General features: G+C 46.1%; 1 long non-coding RNA gene across 1 annotated transcript in view; it reads left to right on the top strand.

Annotated features, from left to right (window-relative positions):
- Positions 1-19215, top strand: part of LOC118524350 (uncharacterized) — a 32868-nt gene that overhangs the window by 3735 nt on the left and 9918 nt on the right. The window lies entirely within an intron of this gene.

Raw genomic sequence — 19215 nt, forward strand, 5'->3', positions numbered from 1 at the left:
CTCAAGGTCCTGGGGGATTTGAAGTCTCCTTTCCCATCCAGGAAGTACTTTATTGAAGATGTGTGCATCAGGTGCCTCCACACTATAAAAGCTATTATGCTTGGTGTTGATCATTAAAAAGTGATTTCTTGACCCTCAAAGTAACAAAAGTCTGGGCTGCCAATCAAAGCTGTAGATAAGCGAGTTTCCAACTTCAGGCTCTTAAGGGAGCCTGTGAAACATGCAGGTTCTGATGGACACAGATAGCTGTGTGTTTACAAATACTCCAGGTGGTGCTGTCTCAGGGGGTCCGTGGACCACACTTTGAGAAACGCTGAGGTTGAGCTGGCCTTCAGGCTAGGAATCATTCACTGTGTTGAGAGGGAGCCAAGATTCACCATGCGGTTCCTGAGTGCCAGGTGCTGGACAGAATGCCTTTATGGTCCTAATACATCTTAGTCCACAAAGAGAAAATCCTTACAGAGATGCCACAGTTTTGTCTCCATTAAAATCTCATGACTGGGAGGAAAAAAGTCACTCCTCTAAGCTCACATGGTGGCAGAGCTGGGAATAGAAGCCAGTTCTGTCTGATTGCAAAGCCTTAGTCTCTTGTCACAAGGCATCATGCTGCTCCTGTGGCATTTGGGGAACAATAATGGGCAGAGGCCAAGTTGTGTTTGGCAACAGTGCTTTATTACAGCTAAAAACGATTACGCTGCCCTCAGTACAGCTGTCAGCCCCACAGCAAAGAAATGAGAGTATTGTAAAGAGACCAGTACGCTTAAGAATCAGAGGACCCCCCCCTTGAAGTTCACTACACTTTCCATGATACAAATGTACCATAAGGCTGGCCAACCGAAGGTGACCCTTCCCAGGAGAGGACAGAAGGCAGGAGACTTCATTATCTAAGTATGACGTTATCTTCTCATTTCTTTGTTTACTTATTTATTGCCTATCAGCCCCACTGGGATAATAAGCTACATGAGAGCAAAGATGCTATCTGTTCTGCTCTCCATTGCATCCCTTGTGCTTAGCACAGTCCTGGAATGTCGAAGGCTCTCATGAAACCTTTGTGGAACGAATGAATGAATAAATAAATGAGGTATGGGGAGAAGAAAGAAATGCTACCCTTTCTCTTGGGAACATAGGGAGACTGCTTTGCTCTGAGATTCACCGGCTCTCATTCATTCATGTGTTGAGTGGCAAGCATGGAGGTAACACAGCCCCCAAGACAGAAGCTTCGGGAACTCACCTTTGTCTCTGCATCTCAGGGAAACCGTTTGTGTTCAAGGGTTGGAAATGTTGTTGGTAACTCCAAGACTTCTGCATTTTCCCAGGGAATGGGAACAGGAGTGGGTGGATGGCACAGGTGTTGTGCCCCTAACCCCATGATCCCTGGATGACCTTTAGGGAAGTGTCATCAGTAGATAGGAAAGTCAGAAGGCAGATGCAGCCCTGGACACATCCTGGTGGGAAAGCAGGAACATACACTTTCTGCACGATTTCTAACCAAGGATAGAGGCTGCTCAAGACCCAAGACACCCACTTTCTGGTGCTCTCCTAGGCTGCCTGCCTATACACCATCTCCGAGAAGACTCAGAAACTGCCCCATTCCAGCAGGACAGCCTGGGAGCAGAAAAATGCCCTATGGGTCTCCTAGGCAGCAGTGAGAAATCGGTATGACGTTGCTCTGTCAAAGAGTCTTAATCATTAAGTTTGAGAAGATTGAAATCATATCGTGTATCTTTTCCAGCCACAATGGTATGAAACCAGAAATCAATCAGAAGAAAATATTTGGAAAGAACATAGTGTCTTAATCAGTTTGGGCTGCTATAACAGAATACCATAGACCGAGTGGCTTATAAAAAATAGAGATTTATTTCTCACAGTTCTGGAGGTCCAAGATCAGCACCAGCAGCTTCAGTGTCTAGTGAGGATCTGATTCGGGGTTCATGTGTCCTCACATGGCAGAAGGGTTGAGCTCTCTGGAGTCTTCTGTAAGGGCACTGAGCCCATTCAGGAGGGCTCTGTTCTCATGACCTAATCCCTTCCAAAGGCCTCACCTCCAAAAACCATCATGTTGGAGATGAGGTCTCTACATATGAGTCTTGGGGGAGCCCATTCAGTTTATAGAATAAAGTCACCTAGGTTTCTGCATCTAGAATAACATACGTGGAGCCCCCGATCGCCTGTTCTCAGAGTCACAGAAACACTGGAACTCTAGGGTTTCTTTTTCCAACTCTCTCTTTAAGAAAAAAATCTTCCAGAGGTACTCACCACCCTCCATCAGATCCCACAATTTCATGATCACCAAGGAGGTGGGGTGGGTCCCTAGGCCTCACAGGGCCAGTCCACCAGGGCAGGGCCACTGATTCTATGAAAGCCATTGGCACAAATAGCCTTTGAGACTCAGTGTCCTCAAACCTTATTTGTTTCTCACTTCCATTTTTCTTTTCCCGTCGCTTAATTCCATTTGGTTCCTCGTTTCCTACTCCTTCCACCTCCCTTCTCATTCCTGCGCTGACGTTCTTCCCATGACCGGCCTGCCTTTCTCCCTCAGGACCCTTTGAGCAGGCCGGGCCACCAGGTATAGGTGACCAAACTATAGACCTGACCCTTCTGCTGCAGACCCCACAGAGGACTGGGGGGCCTTTCCCTGCTCTTTCCAAAGATGGGAATGGGGAGTTTGCCTTGAGAGCGCTGCATTAGAGCTGACACCTTGTCAGAGCCGGGCCACTGGGTGGCAGAACTGAGTTCTCCCTGGGACCAGACTCCACCTGTAATACCAGCCAGCAGTATCCGTGTTGACCTCAAGGAACACCAAGTCACGGATCAGTGAGTCTGGAGTGATTCAGGAATCCGGTTCATTGACTTGCCAGTCAGACAAAACCCCTAAGCTGCCTGCTTTCCCTGCGACAGTAATGGCAGCCACCTTCAGGAGGGGTCGCCTGGATGCTGGTCGGTGACAGCCCCAGGCTATGGGGTCCTCTGCCCATCCTCTGCCCAGATTATCTTTCCCACCATGCCTGCAGCTGCTCCTGGGCAGAATGTATAAACATGGTGCGATGCTCTTAAGGCTGCCAGCCCATGGAAGCCCTGCAAAGGACTTCTATTTATAGGGAAGGCATTCCACGGGCACTGAGGCGCTCTCCGGCCTGCTGAGAAGTCGGCGGACAGATACCAAAGGGCAGGGCTGCAAACCGCCTCCACCAAAGAAAGGCATTGTTCTGCCACAAACAATGGCCGGGTGGCCCTGGCGTGATGTCAGCGGACTTGACAGCAGCTGCTGGTGCATTCTCTCTCCACGTTTGCAGCCGAGCTCTGCCAGATCCAGAGTAGTCTTGGATTTGGATTTTGGAGAATGAATCGCACCCAAAGCCAAGGATGGTCCAGCTCCAGTTGGTTTAACTAAGGAAATGGCAGTAAGCCAGAGGTGGTTATTTCTGGCTGCCTATGTCTTTAGGGGCAACGTAATTGCCAAATGTGGTAGAGTGGGTGGCCAGGGCCAACGTGGGCCCACAGGCACGGTGGTCAGCCAGGCGGCCCCGTAACCCCCCCGAGGGCCTTCCCGGGGAGAGCTACAGCATAGAGCCGGGCGCTTTCGGGCAGAAGCAGAAAGGGCCACACCTCTGCAAGTGAGTGAGACTCCTGTCCTTATGCAGCCTTCAGGTTTTCATTCATCAGTTAACCTTGACCATAGCCGAGAAGCAGACTCCCCGACCTCGTGGTTGAGAATGTGCCCTTTTGAGAAATAGAGTCAAGCTCAAGTCCAGCCCAGCCATTTACTACGTGTGAGACTTTAAGCCAACTAACTTAATTTCTCCAGTCCTGGGATTTTCCATTAGTAATTTGGGATAAATAACCCATAGAAAAACAAACCAAGGATACAGAGTGGCAATTCACTGAAGAACGAATATAAATGGCCAATGAATATGTGAGAATGTATTCAAGCTCTGGTTATCAGGAAACTGTAAATTAAGACAAGACCTCCTTCTTGGAAGTTCTTCAAAAGATTGATAATGTCCAGCATTGGCACAGAGGCCCTGTCGATCACCGGTGGTAGGAATGTAAACCACATTAAAGGGTCATTTGTCAGTCTCTACCAAACGTTTTATGTGCAAATCCTTTGACTTCGCAGTCCCACTTCTAGGAATCTATCCTGAAGAAATAATTGTGCATATGGATATGGATGTTCATTATGGTATTGCTTGTGATATTCTCTTTTAAAAAAGGGAAGGAAGTGATCTGTTTGGCAGCCGCAGAAAGGTAGTAAGTCACGGGCAGGTGACTGCAGGTAGCCCTGTAAGTTCTGATACAGAAACAATATGAATATACATGGTGAGAGAGGAGTGAGGACAGCCAGACAGAGGGAGGAAGATGTTCACTTTTTACTCTTTTTACTTAAATCTAGATTTTCACATCTTTTACAGTATGCATTCTGAGGTCATCCCTGCTCACTCTAGAGTGGTCAGAGCAAGACTGAAATGGGCAGACTGCAGTGCAGCAGAGCTCCGAGGAAGAGTTGGAAATCAGGAGTTTGGGTCTGGGCATGTGAAATCTCAGATGCCCCTTAAATATCCCAGGGGAGATGCTGAGAGGACAGAGCTAGGCAAGTCTGATGTGGGGCTTGGGAATCACATTTGGCATTTATGAGCAGTATGGAGAGGAGTTCCATCAATGGGGGGTGGTGCTCAGAGCCAACCATAGTGGGCACCTAAGCCCTAGATTCCAGTGTCCTTGGCACAAGTTGACTTCAGCTATGCATTTAAACACTTGCTGTGGCTTAATCGCTTCTTCCCACCCATTGGCATCACTGGCACCTTATAAAAGGCTCCCTCCATCTTAATGTTAGCACTGTTTCCTGCTTTTCCTTCGAACCTCCAGCTCTGTCTGGCTGAACTCTTTTGATGGTCTCAGGAATCCCCAGCTTTGCCTTCACTTGACACCCTGTCTTTAGCTCCCCGAGCTCCAAGCTTTATAGCTGCAGGGAAGCCCTTCCCACTCTTCCCACTGAGAAACTCCCCCCATGGCTCTTACCCTCAGTCCTCAAGATCCAGCCGAGGCAGAGCCCAGACCCTTTACTCACTCAGATGTCAACATTTATTTACACACTTTTTTTTGCAGTTTCTCATTTAATTCTCCAAAGGCAGCCATATTATTCTTATCATCATCATCACTTTTATTATTATCCTAGCCATCTTGACAGATGAGAAAATTGAAGTTTAAAGGGGAAATAACCTGCCCAAATCCACCCAGATGAGAAGTGTCTTAACATTCTATTGCTGTGTGAAAAATTGCCACAAACTCAGCAACTTAAAACAGTGCACATGGACTATTTCATGGTTCCTCTGCTACCAGAACCCAGGTGCATCTTAGCTTGGTCCTCTGTCTCTGGGGGTCTCCTGTGCTGCAATCAGAGTATCATCTAGGGCTAGGGTTTCATCCGAAAGCTCAACTGGGCAAGGATCTGCTTCCAAGGTTCTCAGCGGTTGTTGACAGAATTCAATTCCCTTGAGCTGTTGGTCTGAGGGCCTCAAATTCTTGCCGGCTATTGGCTGGAGGCTACTCTCCTCTCCTTGCTGTGGGAGCCTGTATGATGTGGCTGCTTCCTTCATCAGTGTGTGAGCTGAGAAAACAATAGATAGAGACTGCTAGCAGGACAGAGCCTATAATCTCTTATAACCTAGCCTCAGAAGTGGCATCCCAGCACCTTTGCTTTATTCTGTTGCCTAGAAGAAAGTTGCTAGGCCAGCCCACACTCAAGGGGAGGGAGCATGTCAGGAGGCGGATCGCTGGGGAACATCTGAGTCAGCCTGCCACAGGAAGTCACACCTGAGGTTTCAGATCTGTGAACCTCCAATGTTTGGGTTCTTCTTCCTCTGCATGCCTGGATCCTCATCGTCGTTCCCTGCTATGGTCTGAACAAAAAGGTAATGGTAGTATCACTTTGCCCACATGACTCCATCAACTAAAAACTCTTAGCCAGTGATATTGAGTAAGCTGATTTTAATAAGCAAGACATGGGAGTTTCAAATTAATATACTTACCAGAAACAAAGTGTGATTTAGAGCTGAGTAGCTTAAGTGGTGCAGAGAGGAGCACGTGGTGCCCTGTTAAAAAGGCGGCTGATCCAACTGTTGGCCCTTTCCAAACCAGTCCTGAAACCACAGACCACTGGTAAACAATCTCTGTATGCCCAGCTCAGCAAATTGGCCTTTTATGAAATGCTGCCACTCTGGAGAGGGAGGTGGGTCAGAGGAGCAGGAGAAAACCAGCCATGACATCATCACCCCAGCCTTCTCTGTGAGCCATCTTCTTCCAAGCCACTCGGTGGACACAGATTTCAGTCTGGGTGATGAACCAGCCCCTGATGGACAGCATGGTCTTCAGTGGTGACAGCTGGGACAGATGGTTAGTGTCTGCCCTCTCTGCCCATCTCCCCGACCAACACCATCGCTCCCTGAAAACTTCTGACGGACAGTTTCCAGCATGGCGGCTTCTTGGCAGCCCTTATGACAGTCTCACACCCCTCTGCTCCCACGCCTATTTCTAAAGCTGCTGCTGGGTGGGGCTCTCTCGCCACTGCCCCCACCCCCTAGAATGGTCACTTGGTTTCCACCACCCCCATTCATCTCTTCATCTGGGACTGTCTGTCTCTAGCTTGACCTAGATGGGTATATTTAATTAATAACTCTTTATTAAGAACTCACTATAGGGGCACTTGGCTGGCTTCATCGGTAGAACATGCAGCTCTTGATCTCAGAGTCATGAGTTCGAGCCCCACACTGGGCATGGGGATTACTTTAAAAAAAAAAAAAAGAAGAAGGAAAGAAAGAAAAAGAACTCACTATATGTGGATAATCTTCCAGGCACTCGAAAAAAAGATATTCCTTGTATGTGGACATACATACACTCATTCCTATGATATAGAGGCTAAGGATGCGGCTTATAAATCAGATCCTGCCACTCAGTGGCAGTGGACTCCACTTTGGCAAGTTACTTGAACTTTCTGAGCCCCAGTTTCCTCTTCTGTAACGTGGAGATCATTATTCCTACCTCGTAGGACTGTTGTGAGAATTCAGTGAGATAATTTGTGTGCAGCACTTAATACTGTGCCGAGCACCTCATAAATACTTAACAGTACTTCTGTGTGATCAGCGCAGGACCATTAACAGCAATTTCCCATCGCCACCAAACCGTAGGCTCCATGAAGGCTGGGACCACATCGGTTGTCTTTACAGTTGTGGCTGGCCTCAATACCTAGCAGGACACCTGGCACCTAGTGAGAGCTTCGTAAACGTTTGTGGGATAGGTTAATAAATGAATAAGTAATACTGCAATTAGTGACAAAATATTTATCTAGTTCACCTTTCCAGGGAGCGTGAAGATCTCTCAATATCGTCTAATTCAGTTTCAAAGTCCACCTTGGATGATAAGTAGCAAGTTTGGCCACTTAGTTAGGCAGCTGACTAAGGTCTAAAGGAGTAGACTGGGACTCAGCTTCACTCTCAGCTCACTACTCCTGCATGCCGAGTATGCTGACATCAGCTTCGCCGCCTGATTTAGCAAAAAGGGAAAAGCCCCTCTGAATGGGGACTTTCTAATTTGTTGTGATTATGACTCATTTTGAAAGAAACCAATCAACTGGCCCAGGCTTGGTGCTGAGCAAGTGGTAAAGCACAAGCAACCTGCCTTCTACTTGTGAGTCCAAGAGTATGATCTGAATGTCCCTGCAGAGTTCATCCAGTACCCCTGTGGGTAATTGTCCTGCATGGTGAGGTTATCTGCTCAAGCGTGACCAGCAGCCATTCTTGGAGATTGAGAGCAAATCTCAGTATCAGGTGATCTGGCTTCTAGTCCCAGCCACACTACCTGGGTGACCTTGGACACATTTACTTAATGTCTTTGCATTTTCATTTTCTCCCCTGAAAAGGAGGGAGAATAATACCTTGTAAGGATTTAATGATACGATGTAAGACAAAAGGTAGTCTGCACAGTTCCTAAAGCACGCTTGTGGAATTGGGATCTGAATGCAGGGCCAGCATTCATCACCCCATGTGGTGACAGGCCTGGGAAAAATCTCCTAGTCCCCTGAATCTCCCCCATAGCTGGCCACATTTCCATTGGTACTCGGGGCAAAGTGGTGATTTTCCGGATTTATTTCAGAACAGAACCCTTTTGTCCAGCAAACTTAACATGGGATGGAACTGAAGTATTTGAAGCTGATGAAGTGGAGTCCCCTGTCAGAGCAGAGCTGGGGACAGCCTAGATCTTTGCTCGTGACCTGTCCCTTGAGATTCGGAGGTGGCCTACGTATCTCCCTGAGCCCCAAAGCATCCCAGAACTTGGTTTGAAAACAACTGCACTGAAGTATTTTACATGGCCCCTGGCAAAGTACTAGTCATATCAAGCATTATGATAATATAAATGCTAACTATTATAATACATTATTATTATAATTTATTGCTGACATTTGCCGCAGTGGTTCTCAAACTTCAGCTTGTGTCAGAATCACCTGGAAATCTTGTTAAAACACAGGTTATTGGGCGCCACACCCAGAGTTTCTGATTCAGTTGTTTTGGGGTGGGACCGAGAATTTGCAATTCTAACCAATTCCTAGGGATGCTGATGCTGGAGTCTGGGGACAACACTTGGAGAACCTGCTGATTTAATGTGTGCTTTCCAGGGGACAGGCACTATGCTGGGCACTTTACTTGGGTAGTTTTACTTCCTGCTCCCAAGTAGGCTGTGAGGTAGGGATTGTACTATTTATAACCCTTATTTACAGATGAGGAAATGAAGGCTTAGAGAATCTAAATAACTTGTTCAAGGTCTTACAGCTATTGAGTGGAAGATTCCAGTCCAAGTGTGATTCCAAAGTCCTCACTCTTCACCATAACATTAAAATTAAAATGTGTTATAAGGAGGGATGGGCACACTTATTGCCATATATTTATTTTCACTCATTGACCCAGTACAAACGAGTTAATGAAATGAACTGGCTCTGTAGAGGGAGGGTTCCAGCATAGTTTGAGGTTTGATGGAGAGCAGAAAAATGAGACAAAACAGGACTGCTTGAAGAACAGACCACAGTTTACTGAGGTCTGCCCATTTGGGGCACCTGGGAAGCTACCAACTTCTCAGGATACCCTGGAGATATTTGACCAAGAGAGGCGGTACTTGTGACAAAGGATAGAAGACAAATTTCACTTGATTGATTGATTACTTCATTGATTACTTCATTTCACTTGATTGATTAATTACTGAATATGCTGGGTGCTATTTGGTGCTGGGGATACAATGGGAAGTAAAAATAGGCATGGTCCATGATTCTCAGAGCCTACAGTACACTCAACGTTATTAAGTCTAGTAACGATTTTGCCCAGGTCTTGAAATCTTGAAATTCAGTTTTGGCCATATGATTCTTTTATGTCTCAGCCAGTTGGTTCTGACTCTTCCAAGTCTTATTATCTTCTATTATTCACTCTGTCTGTTGACCTAATGACTAATTTCCATTCTGACTCACTCATGCAGTTCAACCCAGCTCTGACATCATGATCTCAAAAGTCTGCCTTCTCAGTAGATCTTTTTTAAATTCTTGATTATGGACAAAATTTGGCTGGTGTTTGGTAATTGGTAACTTGCGAATGTGACTAATAGGTGGAGGTTTTTTAACTGGTCTGCTCTTGTCTTCTTACTCATCACTGCTAATTACCCAATGTGTCTGATTTGCCAGGTGGATGCTTAATGAACGGTCTCATTACTGGGGCTGGAACACCATATTCAGGTCCAAGAGACCATGGTCCTGGGAGGCAGGCTCTTGCAGTTCTCCATTCTGTCATCTAGGACTCTTGCTTCTAGAGTAGGTTTGAGGCCATGATCCTGGAGATCATGTAACACTGTTTGATTGCAAGGAAATGTCCTCTGCATCCTGGGCCTTATTTGGGAGGACGCTCTGTGTTACTTACCCCAATTTGGATTTGCTCAGTCCAGCAAGTTATGACCTATAAAAAAAAAGTAGTAGTATAAGTGGTCCTGATGGCTGGCATGGCAAGTCTCAAAGGCTCATGTGAAAGAAAGAAAAATTATAAGGGAAGAAAGGAACGCTAGGAAGGAAAGGCTAGCAAGAAATTCATGACTGATGTGAAACACAGTTTTCACAGCGAGCTCAAGAAAACCTCCAGGCTGCCTCCCAGAGACACAATTTTCGGCTCTCTAATCTGTAGATTGGTTTGCATTAAAACCAAAACTAAATGTACGCTTCAAAGTAGGAAGTCAGCATTCAGGGCAGACATATGGACTGTTTGTTTTGAACAAGTGGCTGTGGCCAGTCTTCTCATAGAGTTGGCCCGGAGGAAGTGTGTGAAACACAGACTGTGATAATAGCTGGCCCGGGGGGCCTGTGGAAGGAAATAAGTGTTCTCAGAAAGAAAAATTGAAAAAGAGAGTAATGAGAAGCAGCAGCCCACTTCATTCGGTTCTTTTGCTTAATGTCAGATTTTACTCACCGCTCCTAACAGACCCACTGGTGATTTTTCTTATTTGGGTGCTTCCAGTGGAAAGGTATCCAGATTCTAAAAAGCCTCGGTAGTTGCGTCATAAAGGACAATACCTCCGTTATGGCAAAAAATTAGCCTGGGCTCTTCCCACCACCCAGACACCCCCACGCTGCCTCCTCACGTCCTGCTCTGCTCTCGATTTTGGCAGGGCACCCTCCAGCATGACGTTCGGCCTCAGCCCCATCCCTAGGTTGCCTAGCCAGGCCCACATCAGCGTAAGGGGCAGAGGAAAATGAGGGTGAGGAGCTGGTATCACTGAGTGTTTGAGAGCTCAAGCTCTAAAGCCAGAAAAACATCGGTCAGATCTCCAATCTGCCTTTTACCATGTGGCCCTGGGCCTCAGGTTCCTAATAAGTCTTGATAATAACACAAATGTATTATAAAGATTCAGTGAGATAGGATAAAGTAAGGGCTGACTTAGTTCAATGCAAGGCACGTGATATATAATCAGCGATTGGACCCTGAGATTACTGGAGTCTTGGTCTTAGTATTAGTCTGGGTGGTTTAAAAGAAGAAAGTAGGTGGGTCAAGAGCAGTCCTCAAATGAATCTATACCAGTTATGAAGTTTGTCCAAATTAGTTTCTATATCCATTATACAGCGCTAGAACATTCAGTAGAACATTCTGCAATAGAACATTCTGCAATAATTAAAAAGCCTATATCTGTGCTGCCCAGGATAGTATGGCCATTGGCACATGAAATTGGGCTAGAGAAAGTAAATTTTCAAATCTAACTAATTTAAACTTTAGTGACCATATGTGATCTGTGGCTACCATGGGGCAGAGCTCCATAAGATGAAAATTGCCAAGTATGGGGGCGCCTGGGTGGCTCAGTCGTTAAGCGTCTACCTTCAGCTCAGGTCATGATCCCAGGGTCCTGGGATCGAGCCCTGCATCGGGCTCCCTGCTCAGTGGGGAAGCCTGCTTCTCCCTCCCCCACACCCCCTGCCTGTGTTCCCTCTCTCGCTGTGTCTCTCTCTGTCAAATAAATAAATAAAATCTTTAAAAAAAAAAATTGCCAAATCTGTATGAGAAAGGGCAGACATTGTGAGGGAACAGTTAAATGTGAGTATGAGGAAGCATAGAGCTCATAGGATTGAAAATGTCAGAAAGAATCAAATGTTTAATGAGTAATGGACATAATTCTTATCACGGCCCCTTAGCACAAAAACAAGTAAACTATGAAACATCTGTAAACATAAGAAGTCAAACAGCCCAGTTTCTAGAGCTATGTGACAAACTGTAATTCCACTGAAATGAAAGAGATTGAACTTTGGCTTGGAATGGAGAATCGCAAAATGTGCCCCACTTGGGAAGCAGCCCCTATGAGTAAATGAGGCAGCATCAGGTCTAATCGTGAACCCCATTAGGCGGAGGAGCTTCCTGAATGTCCTTCTTGCAGGCGTGTTGAACCTGTGCAGGTGAGAGTCATCTGGGGGAAAGCTAATAGAGGAAGCAGTGCTTATATAATCACTGCTGAACTGGCAATGAGCTTGCTCATTGGCAGCCTAATGAAAAAGCCCATATGGGGAGAAAATAAAGTTGGCATGTTTTCTGTTCCTAATGGCACAACCCAAGATAGAGGTATAAATGGTGTTTGTTCAGTAATAACTGTGTCACGGATGTTGTGACAGAATGTCTAGTGTCTATAATAAGTTTAAGTATTAGGAGAATTATAATCTGGAGCGTCAAGGGTCTAAGATGAAAAAAATGTCTCCAGCAGCACTGGTTTCACATAGCACTGAATATTCACATGGAGATCCCACAGAGTTGAGGCAAAAGTGGCCCTACCTCAAGAATGAAGACACTTGGTTTTGAGACCTGGTTTCTGCTGGTTACCATGCAAGGGTCCTTTAGCAAGTTACTTACATACTCTTTGCCCCACAGTTTCCACGCATGTAAAAATGGGGTTAGGACCGACTACCTCCTAAGATTCTTATAAGGGTCAAATAGAAAACGATTTGGAAAACTGCAACGCAGTTTGCAAGTGTTACCGTCATCACTGTTGTTTTGACTTTCTCCATGGTGCTCCGAGAGGCGAATGGTGCAAGTTGATCACTTTACAGATGAAGGAATGAAGCTGAGAGGAAGGGGTTTAATGACCTGCCCAAGGTCACACAGCTATGTGGCCAGCACTCTCAGGGGGCTACGAGAAACCAGGCGGGGTTTAGCCAATGATCACAAAGGTTTCGTGTTTCTTAGGAATCCCTTGCTTTAGGAATGCTTAAACTCATGAGATTGTGGGACTGGATCGGTCAGACGGCCTTGAGATTCAGACAAGAGAGGCCCTGCCCAGGGCCCCGTGTGTTAGTTAGAAAGGCCTGCAAGCTGGACCAAATCCAGACTGTTTGGGTAAATAACATCTTATTAGAACGCAGTCGCGCTCTTTCATTTACGAATTGTCTTTGGCTGCTTTTGTATTATGATGGCAGACTTGAGTAATCTCAATAAAGACCAAAGCCAAAAATATTTACTCTCTGGCCCTGGACAGAAAAGGTTTGCCCACTCCTGCTTTCCAGGGCCCCAGTATCACAAACCACACAAAAATAAATGTATTGAAGAGCACACGGGCCTTCTCTCCCTGGGGATCTATCTGATCAGCACCTGGCAGAGCGTGACCCATACCCCCAAACAGCCTCTGTCGTTACCAGCCCCTCCTCAGGTCTCAGGCCCCAGACCTCCACATCTGCACTGTGTGCACAAAAGAGACCACATCTGGATGCCAAGAAGGTTTAGGGCTTCTACTGTTCCTGACTCAGGTGGGCATGGAGGGCTTTGGAGTGCAGGGAGGATTTGAGGTGCATAAGTACTCAGCTAACCGAAATGACAAATCGATCAATGCGTCAAGCCCTTCCCCTCAGTTAGCATAAATGTAGTAGTAGGCTGTTGCTTAACCAAGTGTCAGTTCCTGGTGGAGCCGGGCATCCTTGCTTCTCTTTGAGTTTCAATTCCTGGTTCTGGGTCTGGGGGTGCTCACAGATTGGTGTGGTATTTACAACAGATGCACATGGCAACTGGGAAATATTTTGCAATATTAACTCATATTACATTTAAACGATTTTCGTTTACATAGATCTTGATATAACATGAGTAAAATGTGATGCATTTCTTACATTGGCAACACGATGGACGTGGAACACTAGAATCATGAACAACTTTATTTTTCTAAAATGATTTTATTTAAATAATTTTGATTGAAACTTCACATATTATATGTTATATTTTGCCTTTTAATTTTAAAGATAAATTTCTAATTTTTAGAAGACAAATACATCTTTGAAAACATGAACATTTAAAAACGTTTCATGTTTTTCACCTTTATTTTCATTTGCATTATTTGATGGAAACATATTCAAATTTTATATACTTTGAATACTGTTTTGACTTATTTTTATAATCCTTCGAGCATTAATGTCAATGAAATAAGATCTAGGTTTCTTATTTATGATGGTAGTCATGCCTTTTGGGTTTGGCAAGAGCAGAAATAACATGCCTATCTTTGATTTTATTTATTTATTATTTTTTTTAGACAACAGATGGGAAAGTGACTAAACAGAATCATTAATAGTGTTATTTGTCCCCCATTCCCCAACCTCCTGATAGGAATTCTCTCGTTGGAATTATATTGATTACCTTCTACCTTAGTATTTCTGGGAATCTGTTTTTCAGGGGAAAAACGTTCTCTTCAGTATTGGGACTACACAATCCCATGGGACTGCTTTCCTGGTGGGTCCAGGGCTCTTTCTCGAGTGGCTAATTTACTAGGAGTCTGCTTCTGAAAGGTTCCTGCAGCTGCCGGCGCCGAGCTCCTTGAAGCCCCATCTGAGGCTGTCTTGCCCAGGAGGAGGAGGAGGGAGGACCTGGCCAGGAAACTGGAAATAAGGTGGCCTGCGTCCCTTTGTCCTGTAGAGAGCTGCTTCCCCTGGGGTGCATTAGGACCAGCCATTCAGGGAGCCAACCAAAAGCCCAATTCTCTTGTGGAAGGGAGAGACGCACTTCCAAATCCACCCAGGGCTCTCCTGGAAGACTGGCACAAGCCATTTTTAATTATCCAAGTGGCTCCAAGGCCAGGGCTCAACTCTGGCACCCCAGCACCTGGGGGAGCTTCTCCTACACTGCAGAGGAAATACGTATTCGTTGGTTAGCTCATTCATTCCCTGAGCAAATGTTGCACTGTTGCACACTGGGCCAGCCACTGTGCGAGGCATAGGACACACTGTGAAACGTGGTCTTCTTGTGGTATAATAAGACAGACATTTGGCCTTTGTCTCTGATTCCTGGTGCTGAAGTTCCAAAAGCCTTAGAACTTCATCATAGGGCTGTCTTTTGTGTTTCATAACGAGCTCCTTTCTATCACACTTGACTTTATGCCAGTGAGGTGACTTCAGGTGGGGTCCCTAGAGAGCCTTGGATGGCGCCAATCACCAGAAGGACCCGAAGTTTAGAGGGTTGGTGGTTTCAGCCCCATCCACTGTCAGGGAGCAGGGGGGCGGGTTGCTGGAGATTGAAGTCCACGAAAACTCTTAAAACGGGCAAGAGAAAGTCAGAGCAAGAGTGTGATTATAGGACTTGAGCTCCTGGGTCCCGCAGTACCTCATCTGAGATGGATGGATGTCTCACTTTGCAGTTACACAAACCAACACACTCCCTTTCTTGTTTAAGTTCATTGAAGGTGGAGTTTTCTTCACTAACAAGCAGGAGTCTTGACTAATAGAGCAGACAGGCAGAAAATCTGCTTCCCCAGAATGTGCCGGATGCCATTCTGAGAGACGGAAGACGGGAGGCATGGGCGAGCAGCTACACAGCGGCTGCTCTCAGGGCCCTGCTTATCCCTTTGGACCACCCTGGGCATCCCCACAGCCTCTCGGGCCATTTCCATACACATCGTCAGCTTCCTCCTCAGTGCCCGTGTGTGTCTGTCTGCCATCAGTGGGCTCCCACTCCTTCCAATCTGCTCTCCAAGCACAGGACAGACTAAATCACAGTCTCTTAAATAAGAGAGTTGATTTCTTTTTCACGTGACAGTTTATGCTGGAATAGCAGCCTGGCCCGGTGATGTTGTCAGAGGTTCACAGTCCTTCCATGGTGTCTTCTCCTCATCCTTAGGGTGCTGACGTGGTCCTAAGGGGTCCCAGCTGTGCCTGTGTCCTCATGTCTGTTGTTCTGGTTGTTGATTCACGCTGAGGTACCCCGTGTTCCCTTCCATCTCTGCTCTCTCTCTGTGCAAGTTTAGTGCCACTCTTGGGCACCTGGTGGCCCGCTGGCTCTCACAGAGAACTTGGTAAAGCCTGTAGACATCTTCTCTGCCATCTTGCCACTTCCATACATCTACACACTCCAATCTCTCCCACCTTCCAGATCCTTCCATCATCCCTTTCCTTCTCTAAATCTCAGTGTGGAGTAGAGAGCAGGGCACAGCACACCTCCAGAACCCATCAGTGGCTTCCCACTCCTTCCAATCTGCTCTCCTTCCCCCATTGGGAAAACTCCAGTTTGGATGAGGGAGTGGGGATCAGGAGAGTAAACCATGTCCCCTCATCAGGTTTTCTTACAAATCTATTTTTCACACCCTGGGTTTTTCTTGTTGTTCCTGAGACTTAGGCTTTTGACAATCAAAGGCCAAGAACTGATTTCTTCAGGTATTTCTCAGCTTTTTGCAGTGTCTCCTCATCTCTGAAGCAAGGTGGGTGTCAGGCCGACCAATGGGCAAGGGACACAGCATAGAAGGACGGGGGGAGGAGAGAATCTCATCAGAGAAAACTTCGGTCTAGCCCCTGAACACCAGGAAAACCACAATGCTGTGACTGAATAGGACGCCTTAGCTTCCTGTCATCAAGATGGGAAACCTGTCTCACACACCAATGTCTGGTACACATTTTTGCCCTGGAAGCCTGAATAACCCCTGGGACTATTTTAATTTTGCAAAGAAAATTATGCACATTTCCCCATCTAGGCTGCTAGGTTGTGGACCTATTTCAAAGTAATAATAGCAAATACCACAAACATGCCCTCAAATCTCATCTTTGTAGGAAATATGCCTGTCTCTGATTTGCCACTGACCTAAGTGTCAAATGTGTTTCCATTGCTGCGTCTCCAGGAGTGAGACCCAGGCTGGGGGCTGGCAGCTCTACCCCGTGGTGCCAGCCTTCGCAAGGCTGTGCAATCAAGTTGCCCACTTTCAGGTCTTTCTGGTCTACCTGCCAAGCCTCGCTTGCAGGGTGTATAGCTACATGTAACTCCTATGGCAGATGGTCAGGGTCACCTTTCAGTAAAATAAGGGAAATGTGTGTTGGTAGCCAACGACCTGCATGCCATTTCTGGCACAAACATATTGCAGGTTGCAGATCCGTGCTCCACCTGCATGAAAACACTGTCAATGAAACTTCAGGCAACAATGTCTTTCTAAAGTGTGTTCTGTGTAAAAGTGATAGATGTTATATGAAAATAGGGCTCTAGGATCAAATATATTTAGCAGGCCCACTTCCCAGAGTCTTTAACATACAAGTGCACATTGTGATGCCTGAGATGGGGGCATAATGTGTAATGTTGACCAACTCACTTGGCCCCCGAGCACTTTCTGGCACAGGGAGCTCCTGAGACTGTGGCTGGGTGGGACACACTTTGAGAAATGCTGTGGCAGTGTGCCCTTCTCTTGCCATAGTATATTGTTCTGTGGCTCTGACCGTTGTGGTTTGGGGTCAGAAGACAAGATTACCTTGTAGAAGCTAAGGGACTAAGAAGCAGCAATTTGGAGTCACTATAAAGGCAGCATCTCATCATTCCTGCAAATGTCCAGATATGAAGAAATCAATGGCTGGACCATTGCCACTGCTCACTTCAGGGCTGGGTTTGTCTGGCTTTGTGACTATGTGTCCAAGGTCCAAGTTGTTTCTCTTATTTATACTTTTTCTGGGGCGGGGAGGGGCAGAGGGAGAGAGAGAGAGAAAATCTTAAGCAGCTTCCATGCCCAGCACAGAGTCTGACGCAGGGCTCGATCCCAGGACCCTGGGATCATGACCTGAGCCGAAGGCAGACGCTTAACGACTGAGCCACCCAGGTGCCCCAGAGAGAGAGAGAAAATCTTAAGCAGGTTCCATGCCCAGCACGGAGCCTGACGCGGGGCTCGATCGCACGACCCTGAGATCATGACCTTACCCCAAATCAAGAGTCAGATGCTTAACCGACTGAGCCACCCAGGTGCCCCATACTTTCTTTTTTGAGACACAAGCACAGTCTTCAATAACCCTGAAACATGGTAGGGATCATACAAAGCCACTCAGAGTCTTTTTGGGTGATAAAACCAGTGGCTTTTTTATTATTAAATTCATTCATCCACCTACTGTTCAGTGCCTACCAGGTAGTGGGCCCTATAGAACACGCAAGGTTGAATAAGGCAAAGTCTCTATTCTTAAATATCTCCTGTGCCGGCTCTATCTGATGTCTTCAGCCATTTGTGTTCTAGGAAATGTTACAGTAATGCATTTATAGATAAAGGAACCCATCTGGAGATGAAGTAAATAGCTGGTTCAAGTTTTGGTGCCATGAGAGGAGAGGCTGTTCCAAGGCAGCTGAAAAAGGAAGGAAGATCGTTATTTCACTTCCACTTAATTTTAGTGAACTTCTTGGAAGAGGTGGTATTTTGACAGATCTGAAATAAGAGCATTGGACTGATCTCAAGACAAGTCGTTCAATAAATGTATGAGGATCCAGGCTTGGAAATGTTAGCACTGTGAACGAAACGAGGCCACCTCCACCGACAGCTCAGAAGCTGGGTATTCTGAATGTCTCTGTACACTGTTGAAGAAGGTTCTTCTGCATTTCCTAATTCCCACCATTGTGAGCTGCCGAGCCAGTGTTTCATCATAATCTTGGCCCTTAAACAGTACAGTTCATCCAAAGATGACAGGGTTTTATGAATAGAAATTTGGCCTTGGACCCAGTTTGTAATAAATCATACGCTTCATTATACAGGTGAGGAAAAGGGACCAACTGCTGGATGACAGATTTGCCGTGCGGCAAGAGGGCAGACTCCGTGCGGTGTTTCAGAAAGGGTCCATTGTGAACTTTGACCCATGAGGTGACTTTCTTTTGGAGGCAGTGGTGTGGAAGGAGGACCATAAGAGGCCAAGGAGAGAAAGAGGGAAAAATTGGGGGTGGATGTTCCCTCCATCCACTACTCCATCAAAATCATTTGAAGCCCCCAGAGAAATGTTAGCATGGTATGGTGCTTAATAAATATTAGAGGAGAAAATAAAATGCTTTTTCTATTCAAGCCCAATTAAGATCTACATGAAGAACTGGAGAATTTTTCCTCTCACTCAAAATTAACAAAAGGCCTATTAATAATGTTAGGATGTGACCTCACTGTGGTTAAAAAATATCTGTGTCGCTGTTACGTGAAATGGCAGGTAAACCATTCAGGACTAGGGTGGGCAATGAGAAATATAAACATAAGAGAGAAAAGGAAATAAAAATGCAGTGGCAATAAAAGACTTGGATTGACACCAGTATTTTCAAAGAAGCCCACACAACTTCAGATTCAATAGAAGTCCCTTTGCCAAGGATTCTGACACATTGCATCTATCAGCAGGCTGGCTGCTTATTCCTAAGGAACATCCCTAAGACCGCCCTTTCTCGTTGGTCCTCTGAGCCAAAGCCTGCCTCGCTCTCAGCTCCT

Source organism: Halichoerus grypus, chromosome 12, assembly GCF_964656455.1.
Source record: "Halichoerus grypus chromosome 12, mHalGry1.hap1.1, whole genome shotgun sequence".
In the NCBI taxonomy this organism is placed as follows: domain Eukaryota; kingdom Metazoa; phylum Chordata; class Mammalia; order Carnivora; family Phocidae; genus Halichoerus; species Halichoerus grypus.